Raw genomic sequence first — 9,856 nt, forward strand, 5'->3', positions numbered from 1 at the left:
AATCAGTTGATTCAGTTAACCACACAGTGCCTGGTATATAATTGTGCGTAGGAGCTGCACAGAAAGCAGAACAATGCGCTAACAAATCAGTCAACACTCAACAAATATCTATTCTTTGCAACAAAAAAAGCAATTTTTCTTCATATGAAAAACTGCTGCTGTAAAATCTCCATTGCTCCTTTGATGACTGTATTTCCAGTGGCGGTATTATTACATCCATAACTGAAAATTGCACTGCACAATGCAGAAATGGCATCAGTGGCTTGATGAAAAATAAATTATTTACAGGCAAACTAACAGGAATACCTGTTCTGGCTTGTATTTAGTGTAAATAAAAAGATTGTTGCACTGTGGCCTCGATTTAACGTGTTGCACAGCAGCCGCTCGTGTGCCAGCCAGCATCTTTGTAAGTCTGCATAGGACGGCCGTCCGTCTGCGGGATGGGGGAGGGGTGGAAAGACTGATTGTGTCTCAGCTGTACTGGAGCAGTGGGTCTCTCCCTCTCCCTTCATCACAGTGTTAGTGTGAGATTTTATGAGGGGGTTAATGCCCCTGTGTGCATGCCAACTAGCAAGATGGATGCTTGCTACTACACAGGTGTAATTGGATCATGCACCTGCCTCCGGTGTGGTCATTGATCTCGTCCCCCCCGCGGAGCCCAATGTTTAAGTAGGGGGTGCTGGGAGACTCAGTTCTTATTGATTTTCCCCTCAAACTGATCATGAGTATTTGGACGCACGTGATCAACAGTAATCTGTGGTGCTGCATGGTGCACTGGCTAAGCAGGGCTCAGCCAAATCCAAAACGAGATGTTCAGATCTGCAGTTAAGCTGCGCCGCATGAAATCGATGAAAATGTATGTTGACATTTCGCTTGATTAATGGAGCAACATATTGACGTGTCATGTTGACAATGCCTCACAAAGACTGAGAGAAAATGGGACAAAACACGGCCTGAGATCATTTACTCAAGAAATGCAATTTTGGTCTTGAACTAGGCTGAATTGAGCATTTCTCTGGGGGTGGTCTACAGGAAGACGGCCTTTATCAGGACTAATTTTGAGAACTGCAAAGCCACATTTTTTTTTCCATTAATGTCAGAACGACAGTGCCACAAATTCAAAATGTCACTTTCCGTCATTTGATTGCGCTGTGACCCTTATACCATCTCACGTTCAAAATCATGGTGGTTAAGCAGAAGGCACTCAGCAAAGCATTGCTTGAGAACAACGTCATTTTCATACTCCACTCCTGTCCAGAAAATACTGTTTCTCTGTCACATATTATTCAGTGTAATGACTGATTAACTGCTATCAAACTAAACTATTCATATGCATAACTGCAGTAATATATAGCATACTGTCCGTATGTTATCTAATGTTGCTGCATAATAATGCAAAGTACAGACAAAGAGGAAAATAAGGTCACAGACTTCTGTTTCATGATTATATTTCTAAATGCATTTACAAAAGAAAAATCCTCAGCCAGGCATCTATTTGGAACTGAGGCTGATTTGTCCCCTAGATGACATTTACTTGGCTTAATGGCATTCACACAACACCCAGAGGACTGCAGTGCCTGGGGGGGCATCGGCAAAGCAAACAGTTAAACAGTAACATTATCACCCGTACTGGCAGGCAAACTCATTTCATTTTTAATGTATATAGGTGTGTCTCTGCTCGTAGGTGGCACAAAAGCGATAAACAAGTCAATAACAGATAGACCTGCGAGCTGCTGGCTTTCTACTGTATGCGACTCTCCTCTTGCGTGTATAATGTGCTTTGTGATGAACATCTACAGTATGTGGCGTATTACAAAATGAATGCAATTTTTGTTGCATGTGCGTGAAGCACAAGATACGGTGCCTTGAAGAGATGAGTTGTTTACAGTGAGATTGTGTGTTTTCTGACTGTAGATACATGGACATGCATGCTTGTGCAAACACTATTTGTATGCATTCTGCTCATGGTAGCTTTTTTTTGTTGTAATATGAATGCATTAATGTTTTATATGGTTGCAAAATGGTAAAACAATCACCATCTTCACGCAGTAGTCGTAGTAGTAGCAGCAGTAGTAGTTCCCGACTGTTAGGGATGCTGCGTGTGTGTTGGACTTCTCCTCCAGCCACAACAGTATTCCTGAATAGCCATCTCTTTCATATCTGGGAGTTCCACCAGATACTACTTGATTTTACTCTTTTCAGTGATGCTCTTTGACCGGCTGCAGAAGTTGCCTCAGGCACCAAAAGCAGAAATATTACAACCATGATGAATATCGAAAAAATGCAGTGTGGGGTTTTTAACAAGTGCTTATACACGGCGTATTAGGATGATGAATTCTCCTGCCTGGGCACCCTCCAGATACAACACAAAAAGATGAAAACTATGTCACACAGACGGGGGGGGGGGGGGGGGGGACGTAGATATAAAGAGAGAAAGAGAGGGAAGATTCCAGGGTTTGTGCACAGGGTCTGAACTTGATTAAAGATGCACTGTCAGGAAATATTAGCTGCAGTTTATAACACACTGCAATCGATTATAAAACCCACAAACAGCCTCACAAATTACAATAGTCGCGTCAACATCTCCCTGACACTGTCTCTCCACAAAAGCAGCACATTATAGGCTTCACAGACCCACATTTTGGTTGTACAGGTGTTGGTGGGATTATAACCTCCCCCTGCAGGTACAACTGTCAAGAACAGGCTGTGAATGGGAAAGAGTATGCAGATAAAAGGCAGACCTCTTCTGGATGTTCGAAAGATCATCCTCATACAACACACTGAGGATGTTCAACTCTGTCTGATTTATGGGTTGTCTTTATTTCAACACAGAGGGATTTTTTTTTTCTTCTGGTTTCTATGGCACCCCAGTGTTCGAGCCAATGGAACTTGCAGTCGTCACTTTGAAGTTGTAACGCTCACACTGTGATGTCCCAGAGTAGCAAATACATCACTATAATCCGAATGCTCCCTTTGATGGGCTTTGAAATAGTGTTTAACTCAGCTCCACAGTGCTGGTGTATAACGTTCACATAAGAATCCTGAGCCGCATTCACATCACTATTAAACTGAGAGGGCAGTTTTTGCTCTCAAGAACAAATCACACATATTCACCCTCATAAATCACCGCGAGCAGCTTGGTAAAGTTTCTGTGGACCATCTTTGAATACTAAGTCGCTTTTCTTGTCTACTCATCTCGACGTTCATTTCCTTGTGTGCTGTTCGACCAGTTTCACTCGTGATGTATAATTGAACAATTTATGTATGAAACAGTTGCACAGTGTCAGACTTGCAAATCCAATTTGCAGACAATAATAACTAGTGAGATATAATTTACTGAAAGAAATCAACCAAATCTTGTGTACTGACTGAGGTTCAAACAAAGAGACACCCGCCTCATACATCCCAGGCTGTTGCGGGAATTTTGCAGCAACTGCCATGAATGAATTCTGATTTGTTGGCAAATTGGAAACACAGTGGAAATGACACATTACCATCTTTTACGTTGTAAGAGATCAGTTATTTAATTAGACACCCATACATATAGAACACATTGACTTTGGCTTCTGGTCATCTGATAAAAGTTCAATATTCACTCTCCTTCTATTAGCTAAATGCTCCACTTCACCAGCTACTCTTTAATTGATTCAGATTATGTGATGGGTTTGTCTGATAAGATGCTCACTGTGTCAGGCGATTCGAGTCAGAAATTTTTGCCTTGCCTTGACCGAGAGACATGACAAACTCCAAGAGCAAGAGCATAAACAAACAACGGCGAATGATACTGGCTGTGGCCTTTCCTGTGCGTCCTCCTCGCAGCGCCAACAGCATCATTTCTGTTTTGCTTCATAATGATTACAGCTGTGCACGAAAGAGCGTTCTGTGCTCCTATTGGTCAGCGTTTGGAGCATGCTAGTCTTTCTGTCGGGACGTCATGAGGGGTCTCGGATGTGGCGTTGCTTGTCATCCATTATGATATGTGTCACGAAATATAACGATCAGTTGTTGCTCCTACATCTGTTGGGTGGCTGTTATCAGGGTAATATTGTGTAGTTTGAGTGTGGCGCTTTGTCTGTCAAGAGTTGCTGGGTTGGTGTTGATGCGTTTGTCACTACAAGCGACACTTTTTGATCCGTTGTTAGTCTCCCAATATTGAATCAGAAGGTGTAAACGCTACATAACTCGTAATGACATTTAGAGCAATGGCAAAGTACAAACAAAAACCAGCCACAGAAAACAGTGTCTTTTTTAAAAGCTGTATTCTGCACAACTACAGTCACAAGCATCTAAATGAATGCTAAAACACACTGCGCTGACCTTCAAGGCAAACACAGCGAAGAAATCCGGAGCCTAGCGATGCTATTATTTGAGGACATGCAGAAGGTGAGGCATTGCTGCGAGCTTATACGGCATAATTAAGACATTCACAAATCTGGCAACCCAGTAGGGTGGAAAGCACATTGCTGAGATGCAGCTCCATCCTCTAACGACTGATCTGGCAACTGGCGGCCTCGTCCTGTAATTAGCTCTGACATGAATACAAGAACCACACAGACATGCTGCGTGTGATGAGCAAACAAAGGATGGTACCTTATGACAGAAATACTAACATCAAGAGCTCCCTCCATCCTTCTCCTCTACTCTATTCTCTCCACCGTCTGGTTTTTGCTCGTCCACCAGTCCCTGCTGCTTTTCTACTGACTGTTATTGTTCTTGTTATCTGTTTATTCGTGATGGCCTCCAGTCTGCGCAGCCTCTCCCTGTCTCCCATTGTCAGTCTGTGTTCCTCTGTGCATGTCTGCTGCATCATTCTGGCCTGACCTACATAACCTCTGGTCATCAATTTTGTATATAGCTGATGCCCTATGATGCATGGCTCTCTGTGCCGGAGAGGTCCCTCTGGGGTCTGTGAGCAGCGCCACGTCACTCAAACACACGCACACACACACTCACACACACGAGCATAAATCAGAGCCGTGGCAGTCGTTCGCTGACATAAGCCCCCCGGCAACAATACACTCCAACGGCACTGCAGCCTATTCAGGGGCAGAGAAACATGGAAGCATGCACAGTCTGAGTGGGGATGATGACATCTCTGCACAGGCGCTGGATGAGGCGAATAAAGAAATAAATGGAACAGATAATTAAGAGATGAAGGGAGAAATACACAAATTTTAGTGTTAATTTAGGGTGGATGCGGCTAAGTGAATGGAAACACTGTAGAGCAGGCACACTGAAATCTTCTAAACCCATACAGTCACTCAGCTGTAAAGGTGTCTGACAGAGCGGTTGTGAGCAGCTCATAGCATCAGTGTATCAGACTCAAAGCGCTAAATAAAAGAGCATCTACAGTAAGCGCATCGCACAGTGAATGTGTCTGGATCTTTTTGGGATGGGTGCGTTGATGGGTGAAGGCGTACGCGTGGGATGCATAATATTTGTCAATTTTGGATTTTGTGCTCTTGCTGTGAATGTCTGCATTAGTCAAATCACAGTGCTTAGTCAGTGAATCAAAGGCAGGGCCTGAGGGCTGGCCTGTAGGCTTCTCCACCCCAGGGCTTAGAGTTGCCCGTGTTTACCGTAGCAAATTGTGTGGGTTCAGCAACACTCGCAACAGCCTTCACCACCTCCAGAACAATCAGCTCGGATAAATGCCCCCCTTCGGTTATCCAGAGTCAGGCCTTCTGAGTTTGAAATTCTCAGCAACTTCTTAAACAATGGATCCTTGATTTCACACAGAGGTAGACAAAACAAGGCTTTTCACCTCTCGTCTGCAGCCGCCAGTTTTGCTAGCTGAAAAGACAGCATGATTTAACAAAGCTAGCAAGATACTGCAGCTAATTATCATGACCTTGATGAAAGCTTTGTGTTCGGTTAGCTTGTTTTGAAATGAGAATCCTATATGATTCATCATGACCTTGACGGCCACATGCATGATATTATGCTAAACCTTTAGGCCCCAGGCAAAAAGTTAGCATCCTTGTCAGCTGATGGTCCATGTGGAAATAAAGGCGCTGCTTGTTTTTGTAGAGCTAGTTAGCCCTAGTGTTACCAAAGATGCTCTGAGGATGAGGACTAACCACTTTATTAATGTAGTGCTATCTTGGCTAATGACTGGATGACTGAGCTGGGATTGCTGCAGTGATACATATATAGTAATAGCATCCAGTTTGCCAATTTGTCCCATAGCTCATCCCAGTCCTGAAGGGGGAATTAGGCAGTAAGCTCGCTAGCGTGCTAATGTTTGCAGCTTACATTAGAGCAGACAAACTGACTGTTTAATCAATTCCTAACACTCTTCATCCTCTTCATCTTTGAATGATGAGTGTTGCTCTTGTAGCACTCAGTTGCTGAGATACGATTGGACAATAGCTGTTCGGGGGAGGGGTTTGGTAAGTTGTCGATTGCAGAAATATCTCATTGTTCTGTCAAAGTCCTCAGCTGTATTTAGTGAGATGTTAGCCAACCCCTAATGTAGGAAAGTCTCAATTCTTTGATGAACGACGGTCATCGAGGTTAGATCTTAATGATCTAATTCATCCCTGTGATTCTGAACTCCCCATAAAACATTAATGATTTTTGGATGTGGTGATTGGAGAGGACGTGTTATGTATTTGGCTTCATCCTGACATCGATGAAATCACTCTTAAATTGCTGTGGCAGTGTTTCTGGTGACATTACCATCCTGCAGTGCAGGGACACCATGAAGGAAAGGTATTAGCCTCACTGTGTGCACCTGATGCTGTAAACACAGTCTAATATCCCTCAGCTGGTATACAATCATGTCGAGCAATCATTGGATGTAATGTTTTGCAGTAGATGGCTGTCGGTATCACTCCAGACCTAAAACTGTGTTTAACATCTGGCATCTGATAGTGAGCGTCAATGGCCTTTTATTTAATTATTTTGGATTTCACACAAATCTGTCCGGATGCAGATAAATGAGTGCAAAGTGATTCATCAGACCACACTTCTTCACATGCAGGAATCCAGAATTTATGCCAGAATATTTATCTTTGTCCAATGTCCTTCGATGTCTCCAACGTCTGAAAGGCAGCCGTGTTGAAAGGCAGCCGCGCCATAAGAGGCGGCTTCGTGAAACTCAAAGTGCTGTTTCACAGAGGTGTTGGATAATCCACAGTGATAATTGTGAGAAACTGCTGCTTCTCATTTGTTCTGATAGATAAACAGATGAATGTTTTCATCTCCATTCCCCTTACGTCAATTCTCTTTTCCTCTTTACCTCCCTCCTCCACTCCTCTTTTCTTTCTCATTCTCTGTACAGCACTGTCTCCTTTATCCTCCCAAGGTCTGAAGGCCGAATGCCGACAGAATGGTTATCAAATGCATGAATACTTACTTAAAATCGACTCACAGGAGGCTGGTGAATCAGACTTGTGTGGACCTCTCCCTGTAAGCACAGAACTGGTCCTGGACCCACAGAGAACAGGTCTGCAGCACACTAAATGGAGCACTACCCTGCAGATGCATGAAACATAGCTTTAATAGCTATCTGTAGCATCCACCCTGCAGAGAGCATAGGGAGAGAAAGTGATGAAAGGGGGAAGTAATGGCAGCGTGCCTGAGAGGAAAGACACAAATTCTATTAGGACCTAAATTTAAACTCTTTTACTCACTTTGTCTCTCGCTCTCACTCGCTTTCACACCCTCTACTTGCAAAATCTAACTGGGAAGAGGAGAAGAACTCCACTGGTGAAAGAACTGGGCCTCTCTCTAATGAGGACACGTTTCGAAAGGTTAATAATTTTTTATGTGAAACTCGGATGCCAAATGTCATCTTTTAACAAAAAGACGTAAGGAGAGAAACAGTGTGTGTGTGTGTGTGTGTGTGTGTGTGTGTGTGTGTGTGTGTGTGTGTGTGTGTGTGTGTGTGTGTGTGTGTGTATGTGTCTCTTAAGGCAGCACATGCATTTTCCTCAGAGTGACGTCCCCTCCAATGCACCTGCAACGAGGACATTTTACATACATCTGCATGCAAACAAGACAATCCAGCTATTTGCATTTTGAGCTCAATGGGCAGGAAATAAATCTTGAGGAGGAATATCCATACGAGCAGCCACATTAAATCAACATGCCCGTTAAGCTTTGCTCTGTTTGAACAGCCTTTTCCTCGATTTCTCTCAAATCACACTTGTTCTCCATCATCTCTATTTCCTGTGTGTGATGACATTCAGAGTCCTTGATTATTTTTCCATTCATCACTTGTTCACTACAGCTCCTCGTCACAATGCTCTTTTAACCGGCGCCAGCAGACCAGGAAGTGAGGAGACACATTATCTTGTCGTCACGTCACACTAACGAGCGTGCACAGAATAATCAAACCTGTCACCATAATTGGATTGTTATCACTGCAAAATCTGCAAGGTAAAAATATGCCGGAAACCGCTGTGTATTAATTAATCTAAGGGAGGCTGGGTGTCTTTTCCCACACATGAAACCTACAGTAAACATCCAGACACACACGTGCACAGTGCCTTTACTGTTCTCCTTTGCAACTCTTAATAACAGAACATTTCATCAGGCATGATTAATGGATCTTCTACGCTTGACGGCATCCACTGTGGCTTCACGCTTCCCAGATAAACTTCAATATTGGCCGGTGAGATGTGTCCCCTGCTGTCCGGTGTGTGGGCTGTGTACCACCACCACGTAGGGGAGGGCTCCTGCCGCCAAACAAATGTTCCTCTTTCTGTCTGCAGCGTTCCACTTTCATTACTCACCGATCTCATTCCCCTGCCCCATAATCAAATCCTCGTTGAGTGAGCTGAAACTCAGTTAGTAGCACTGCTAGTAGCACGCGCATGCACGTGCCTGGCCAGCACCGTCTGCAGCCTGCACACGCTCAACTTACAAACCTGAAAGCTGCAAATTCAATCAGAGGCACAGGAAGCAGGGGTTGCGCACTTCAACTCGCCGTCCTGAAAATCATTATCCTTCTTTTAGAACTTAAAGCTCCTCTCGGTCTGACCTTGTGCTGCTCCATTCAGGTGCACAGAGCAGCCAAAATCTGCTAACAGACAAATGAGAGTCCACATTAGGGGATACAGATATGAACTCACCCTGATGCCATTACCAAGGTGATTTATGTATCTCAGTGCCACCGAAAGAGAATTTATTTCAGCTGAGGGTCTATCTGCAGGCTGCTGAGCTATTAGTGTATAATGTGGTTCAGACAGTCACAGGCAGGCAGAAGCAGGACAGCTTCAGAAGCACATGACCACCCAATTAAGAGCCTATTGTTGATATTCACAATGGCATAAGCACTGTACTGCCCACACAGAAGCAGAGTGCCAAAGTAGTATTCTGCATAGCTCTATATGAGGGCACCAAGTATTGATATTCACTTTTTTTTTCCCTGAAGCCCAAAAACTTGAAATAAAAGGCCCTGCTCAGCCCAACAGGCTTCTTCTGGCTGATGACACTTTGTTGAAGTTGTGGAAGCTGAGTCAAGAAGTCACCAGAGTCCTCGGTAAGGAGGATAAAGATGTCATTTGTCCCGCCCTCGCAGGTGCAACAAAGCTTACAGGAGGGTCAGGGGTGTCAATCAAACTCTGCTGCACATGACCATCAGGCAAAGTCCTCAAAACCACCATCTAATAACTGGACACCCTGGGACTAATTCAAATGCCTGGTTCTCACAGGTGGAAAGCAACACATTTAATTAAACTGCACTGAAAATTTACTCAACAGTAACAGCAGTTACAGTCAACAGTGCTTGTATTACCACAAAAATGTGCTTAAAGACATCGTAGCTGATTGAGATGTTGCCTAATTAGTGCCGTGCTTGCTATAATTCTCATTTGCACACAGAATTTGGTGACACCCGGCATTTCTC

Source organism: Chaetodon trifascialis, chromosome 20 (assembly GCF_039877785.1).
Source record: "Chaetodon trifascialis isolate fChaTrf1 chromosome 20, fChaTrf1.hap1, whole genome shotgun sequence".
In the NCBI taxonomy this organism is placed as follows: Eukaryota; Metazoa; Chordata; class Actinopteri; order Chaetodontiformes; family Chaetodontidae; genus Chaetodon; species Chaetodon trifascialis.